The sequence below is a fragment of the Poeciliopsis prolifica genome, unplaced genomic scaffold (assembly GCF_027474105.1).
Source record: "Poeciliopsis prolifica strain line A6 unplaced genomic scaffold, Auburn_PproV2 SCAFFOLD040, whole genome shotgun sequence".
Taxonomy (NCBI): Eukaryota; Metazoa; Chordata; class Actinopteri; order Cyprinodontiformes; family Poeciliidae; genus Poeciliopsis; species Poeciliopsis prolifica.
The window spans coordinates 5,521,577-5,529,292 of record NW_026562415.1 but is presented as its reverse complement, the minus strand read 5'-3'; positions in this window follow the sequence as shown (position 1 = coordinate 5,529,292).

Below are 7,716 nucleotides of genomic sequence, written 5' to 3'. Positions count from 1 at the left end.
AACCAAAAATGAGACAAAACCTCCAAAAACGATTTACAAAAGCAAGGACAGGACTTCATATTTAAAACTACTTCAATTTTTTTTTTTTTTTTTTTTTTAGCAAACATATCTGTTAAATGTCTCATTTGTTTAAATTCTCTCTAACATGCATTATTTTTTAACATGAACCTAAATTATTTTAGGGCATTTTTTCCAAGCCAGGAATCAACACGTGGTGCATGTTTGATTGATTTCCAATTTATTTGCCCATCCAAGACATGGCAAAGCCTGAAAGAATATTCCATGGGATGAAACCTTTTTTGAGGCAGTCAAACTATTCTGTAATTTGCTATCAGTGCTGACGTCCCCCTTGGGCTTTATTGTGATTTAATGAAAAGTGTGTGGTAGACAGCTAAACCCACCTCTGTAGGTTTCACTAAGCCAGTGAAGGCTCTTTAATTAACATCTTCCCCCCCACACACATTCTATTTTATTTTATTTGATTTTTTTGTACTTTTTCAGTTTTGTCCTTGTGGACGTTAAAATTCTTGCCATGGATAATTGCATTTCTTGATTATCTCAGGCAGCGTCTCTCATCTTTTTCTTTAAGAGGGAAAATAAGATGTGGTTCTGTTTTCACAAAGGTAAATGTAAAAGCAAGCAAAGGTGAATTATTCATACTTTTAAGTGAATCAATCAAAAATATTGACTTAGTTGTAGTTTTTCTTATCTTTTATTCATGTCCCAGATAAATATGAAAATTGGTTGTGTTTCTAGTACAAACTTAATCATACAAATTGTTTGTTTCCAGTAATAATAATGATAAGAAAAATCTAAGGCTTAAATGTTCATATGAAGAAAAATGAACAATTGGACTATAGCAATCTTTGTGTACAGTTTTTTTATACAGTATGTAGCAGTGATGATGTTTGGTGAAGAGATGTGAACACAAAAGTATTGACACCTTTACAACTCCTCCTGTAAAAACCCAATCTCTGGTAACTATGCCTGTGTTCTTTGAGATCATACTGAAGAAACCTGAATCATTATCAGGTTTTTTTCCACTGGGATTACCCCATATTTAGTGTCTTTACAGCTTCCCTACAACATACTGCTGTAGTCCACAAAGAGGAAAATGTGTCCAAAATATTTTTGCATGTGGATTAAAAAAAAAGTAAAAAATTTGGTATTTTCTGGCTACAGCTTCCTCCACATATTTGATGCACCAATTACTTTAAAGAAACTTTAAAACCATTCACATCTCAAATCCATGAAATGTCCAAACTCGACATTTGGTTCTCAAGGTTTCATGAACAAGAAAAAACTTTTGATGATGTTACGCGCACCTTTGTTGATATCTGTCACTTAGACTACTAGACAATCAAGGATTGTAGTTGTAACTTGACTGAATGAAAAAGAAAAGGTGAAGTGATGTTACATTGCTTCAGGTCTAAGCCTCACAGCAGCCACTGAGCTATGGAACACCTTCAGTGTCTATGCCAGCAGCCAGCCATTCATGTTTCAAATTACTCTTCATTCTTGTACAACGTGAGAGCATAGCAAGCAGATTTATGACCGATACTCATCAGTTCAGTCCTGCATTCGAGTCTTAATGCTGATGAAGCAAGAGGAAGGAAAAGACAGTACGACTGCCTGCTGCCTGCCAGGGTTGTTTACACCAGCGGTTTCTTAACTTGCTCCCAAAATGAATACGCAAACTGCTGCCGTCTACCATCAATCATCCTCGCCAACCCCCTGGTACGTGGCGGATGGCAGCTCTGTGTGATTCCATACACTGCGGAGCGGCGCATGGGGCCCCACCGTAATGTTATACAAAAACAACCATATTCCTTCAGTTCATTACACGCTTCCCTGGAAACTGGAACAACAATCACCAAGGCTGCGCGTTTGATCTTCATTATCGCTTTGATGAATCCCCTTTACTCTTCCTCTCCTTTGTCACTGATATTTTCTGTTTTTCCTCTGCTCTCCGGCATATTTGCTCTCATCTGCAGATAAGACAAATCCACCAGTTTGGATTAGTTCACAGCAAAGCCGGATGACCGCTTTGCATTGATGATAATTGTGTTTTACATCAATTATCCGTCTAGATTGTTCGAGGAGCGGGATAATAACAGTCCGCCAATCTACTTTTTACCATAATGTATGCACCCGGCGTGATGTTTCCAGTGAATGAAAGCTGTTCATCTATGAAATAATAAGAAAGCGAATGACCTATTAAATTGTTTTATGTTAATCTGGGAATTAGCAGCCAGTTTTGCAAGGCCATCACATCCGTTCTTGTCCCAGCAAGAAATCATTCTTTCTAGAAGCCATGTTAACGCACTGATCTCTTAAGAAATTGAAAGGCACTCCATTTTGTGGGAGCTCAGTTTTGTTGCTCAATCTGTAAAGCACAATGGTTTAGGGAGAAAAAAAAAACATGATCTAAAATATAAATGACAATGACTAAAATATGTGGCTAGCTATGAGAGGATTTGCGGCATTTTCAAAGCTTCAAAATGAGACAGCTTATGAAGTGTGCCCAAAAAAATCCAAAAGATAACGAAGGATCTGGCACAAAGTCAATTCCTGCAAGCCTTTAGTGGGAAAGGATGCTCTCTAGACTTCAATTTGTTGACAGGACATTTGTGCTTTCTTTTGGTGTTTGGTTAGGGCTCCGATGATGGAGACCTCTCTGTTGGAAGATAAGAAAGACGGGAAAGCTACATAAAACATGTAGTTAAATCATATCAAATACACAAAGAAGGAAAGATAATGAGAGGGAGGCTGTCAAAGGAGAAGGGTCACTCCTAGAACAAAGAGGGGTGAAGCCCTCAGAAGAATTCACTAAAGAAGAATATTTGAAGAGTCGTGGCTAAGAGGCCATGCTAGGTCTTGGTTCAAAGACAGGAAAGTTCTTCTTTCCTGGGATCAGAGGAATCTCTGTTAAATTCTAACCAAAGAGAGGAAAAGAGCAAGAGACAGATTTCTGAACAAGATCCAATTCAGAAATGTGAAAATGTAATAAGTGAGATTCCTTAAAAGACAAAGGGTCACTGATAGAACAAAAAGATGAAGATGCTCTGGTGTAACCCTAGTAAAACCTCATTGATGTGGTATTTAAAAGATCTCCATGGTTCATCTATCCAAAGCTAACTTCTTAGAAACAATTAAAAAAAAAACTCGACTTCAAAGAGATGTGACTAGCTGTGCATGGATTTGCTATTTAACCTCTCTCGGCTTTCAAAAGAAAGCATCGATCTCTGAAATAATCTTCATCACTGTTCTCTCAAACTAAAGACAGGGATGTTTCCCAATGTCTTTATTTGTGTTTTATTGGGGCCTGGTGCAAGGCAAGGTGGATAAAAAGCACGGAAAACACGATTGTTGAAGCATATCTAATAAAAAAAAGAGGGGGAAACGTTAATGAGATAGATTAGATGAAAGTAGAAGGGTCAGTTGTAGAACAAAGTGGTTTTTTACAAATAAGAGAAAATTCACTAAAAACAAGCACAATGACAAAGACTAGTAGGGAAAAATGGGTTCACTCTGCTTCTCGAATTAAAGGCCACAAAACTCTGTCTTTACTGCTCTTTTATGAGGGTTCTGGCTCCCGGTTCTATCCCCCATCAGGCAAATGCTATTATTCCACATCCCCAGCGAAGGACAAGCAAGATGGGAAAAACTCACAAAGCAAAGTTTTTGAGCTGGGTCAAAATAAAAAAATAAAAAAGGAAGAAAGGTAATGAGAGGGATTCAATCAAAGGAGAACTGTCAATCTTAGAACAAAGAGGAGTTAAGACCAAAGAAGTGAGGAGGTGGATGAAAATACGCTGATGTAACTGCAGCAAAACCACATCAATGTGGGCCTTCCTTCCTGGTGAGGTATAATAATTACACTACATAATAGTGCTTCTTGCATGTTTTATAAATGTGTCAAAGTAAACAGATTATTTAAAAATAAGTTGCAAAAATGCCCTAAAAACAACCTAAAACACTGATATAGAATATGAAATATTAATACATATTTCTAAAAAAGTATATACAGTGAATTAATTGATGATTTAGTATGAAGATGCAACTTCAACTGCAATCACAGTAGTGAGCTTTTGAGGATACGTCTCTATCACGCATATTGGGCTTTTCTAGGTACTCAGAGACACTTCAGGGTTTCCCCCAGTGTATTATAAGCCTGGCGGGCCACCAGGCTTTACTTGTGCCCCCACTAGGCTTAGCATTGCTTATTTATTTAAGTCTTTTTAAAATGTTTACATTTTTTGAGACTTTATAGTAGGTGTTCAGATGTTAATCTTCCAATATCTACATAACACATGGTTATTAAGTGATTTTTTCAAATTTCCTGTCAACTTTAAACATATTTTTAATTCAAAAACACAACAAGATGCTGGATGAATGACTACACCAGCACCCAACCACTGGGTTTAGTGAGTTTGCACTCAACAGTAGTCCAACAATTTAAAGTCAAACAATGCAAGGGAAGATTTAAACATTGAAAACAATTTTTAAAAAGTGGATCTTCAGTTCTTCCCTGAAGGTGAGGAGAGCTGAGAAGGCACTGTGCAAAACGTAGGGTTAGAATTGGAGGAGCAGTGCAGTGGTGTTAGTTTGGTATGAGGTGACCAAATTATGGGAGGCTTTCAGTGTGATGAGGAAGAGCTTGAAATAGATGTACTGAGTGTGTGAGAAGGCAGGCAGAAAGCACAAAATGCTATTTCAGTAGTGAATTCTGAATATTGGGTTTAGGGGTTTCAGCTTTTGATGTTTTTGAGATGGAAAGATGAAGTCTGGTTTATTTGTTTGATGTGGGATTCGAATGAAAGAGTGGAGTCCAGGAGAATAACAAGGCTACGAATGAGTAAAGATGGAGAAAGACTGGTTTTAGCAAAGTTAAGGCAGAGGTTTTGAGTGGATTTGGTGAGGCTTTTTTGGACCAGTAAGGATTATGTCAGTTTCGGTTGGTTGTTTAGAGGCTTCTTTTAGCTTCATGTTTCAGTGGAAGCAGAAATACTGTTGAAAGAGTGACTAGACGCCCCCAGACAAAGGTGCTTTCATGTTCCCAACCTTTGAAATGCATCAACTGTATTCAGAAGATCTGAACTTTTCCTATCATACTGTCTACAGAACATTATTTTGTAAGCTCTTTTCCAAAATGCCAAATTATATTGACCACAATTTTTTTTTTTACAAAAAGAAACAAAAGAGGAACACTTTTTTGAGACATTATAGCGCCACACAATGCAAACCAGTGAAGAATCTCAAAATAAGTAAAAATAACAAATATTGTAAGAAATCTAACTCAGACTAGTGCTTGCATTAATGCCTCATACAGCAAGTTGATTTGTTGTCATCTTCCACTCCCCACAGCTGCGGCATATTTTCAAACTTCAATCGTCCAAATTGGATATTGTTTATGATGCGCGATATTGAAAGCTGGCAGACTCTGTGGGGAATTGTGACAGTCTCGACAACTGAGTGAATGAGCTAACAAACAGTTCCGAGTGACTTTCTGTTGATGCTCTGAGACACGCGGCTCCTTGCGGCACAACAAAGGGACATTCATTCTATATTTATTCCCACCACTGAAGTGTCAGAAATATTGATGACCCTGGGCAGAAATTAGCCTGCTTGTCAAAACAGAATAGTGCAAATGCAAGAAGTTTTTTTTTTTCCCTCACTTTGTTTTCCCCTCCCTTCCCTCCTTTTCATCCAGTGCAGCGCTCGGAGCCTCTCATCACGGAAGCAGAAATTGTGACTGAACGAGCACAAAGCCCTGAAACACTGAATCATTGTCAGGCTAAATTTAAACTAAGAGCGTCTGCCACTTTTTCTCACTGATGCACAAAAATGCTCAGAGGTTATGCAAGTTACTTGCTTAACTGAAGTGAGACAAGTTGTTTTTCTTTATTGCCATTAGGGAATTATAACTCCTGCATCTGTCAGAGAATTCTTTAAAAAAGTTTGTTTTTAAGGGTGATCCATGAAGTCGAAGGAGCTTGCACCAATAATATGTGTCTGAAACCCCCCACAGTGAGTGAATCATATTGCTTCTGATAACTTTTCTGCCAGGTTGTGTGCATGGAATAACATATAATATACACTCACTGGGCACTTTCTTATACACCTTGTTAGTTTTGGTTTGACAGCTGCATATACATAATGTGAATCTCCAGTTTCACCAGCTCTCAAAGACACTCCCTAGATAGAGACCATTGTAGCACAGGAAACCTATGTTCAAGAAAGTATTGGCAGAGGACTTGAGCTTTTTTGAGATATTGAAATATCACGCTGAAAGTAGCTACCAGAGGATGATTGCTCTGTGGTAATAAAAAGATGGACACGATCTGCTAAAATACTCATGGAAGGCCGTGGTGTTTAAATATGTTTTCGATTAGTTCTATAGAAAAATTCCCACACACTATTAATATATTTATATTCTGAATAGCCAAAACTTTTAACAGAAACCAGGATGGAGCGACGATTTCATGTTGCTTATGTTAAACTGTGACTACAGTGTCTGAAATCAAACTCTTTTGACCAGGTAACCAAGTTTTTGTCCAATTTAGATGCAGATGTTGTGGTATTGTGCTGCTGTAGCCAATCAGCTTTCAAGCTGTACGTGTTGTACATGGATACTTTCTATTATGAGACCACTGTACAAAGCCTGACAGACAGCTGTGTATGAAAATCCAAGTAGATCAGCAGTTTTCGAAGTACTCTGATGACCTTGTGTGGAACCAACAAGATAAATAATGAAAGCAATGGACACATGCAAAACAGCTACTCAATAAATATAAGGTTTCAAATGTTGGAATTCCAATATTAAATTTTGTTTTCATAATTTTATACTTCATGTCAAATGTAAACTTGCATATGGATTATGTAGGTTTAGCTTGTCATCTAAATGCAGCCATTTCATTGGCTGATTTGATTTTTTCAGTTTCACCTCAACTGACTTACTTAAGTGCTCAACAATACTATTCAAGATTGGGGTTAAAAGGTCAGGTGATGAGGTTACAACAAGTGTTAGTGGTTTCAATTTGAGAGCAACAAATTTGTGAACCGGAAAAGGAACGCAAGTATTAAGGCCTCCGAGATCGATGGCTGCATTTAGAAACTGTTGTGTGACAGGTTGTGTTTTCTTTCTGATCCAAAATCCCTTTTTCTCAAGCCCTAATTTGTAAGTAACAGATAAAACCCATCGATTCCCATTCTTTGGTCAATTCTTTCATTTCCTCTACTCAAAGTTCACCATCAAACTCCTAACCACAAACAGCTGAGCCGGGCAGGGAAAACAATCAAAAAATAAACTACGAAAAACATCGGTGCTCAGGAAAGACAATGGCAATTGATCAGGCATTCGGTGGGAGAGGTGCCATCTCTCCTATCAGATTCATTAGTTTCCCGGCCGCTCTGACATTTCCATTTGCACACTCCAATTGACAAAATAAAATACTCCTTCGGCTCTCATCCCTCAGCTCCACAGCGGGGTAATCACTTCTCCCCTTGCTGCGCCATGCACCCCCTCCGTCCTATGCAGTGAGGACTCATCATGACAAAGTATAACATATAAACAACTCCGGCGCGTTCCTTTTTGCAGAAAACTTGACGAGGAAGTGGGTATTCCTTCAATAAGGGGTCACTTGTACAAATCCCATCAGGGATGGGCACCCTTTAACTTCTTATTTACTTCCCATCACCACCTCTCGTAGTTCG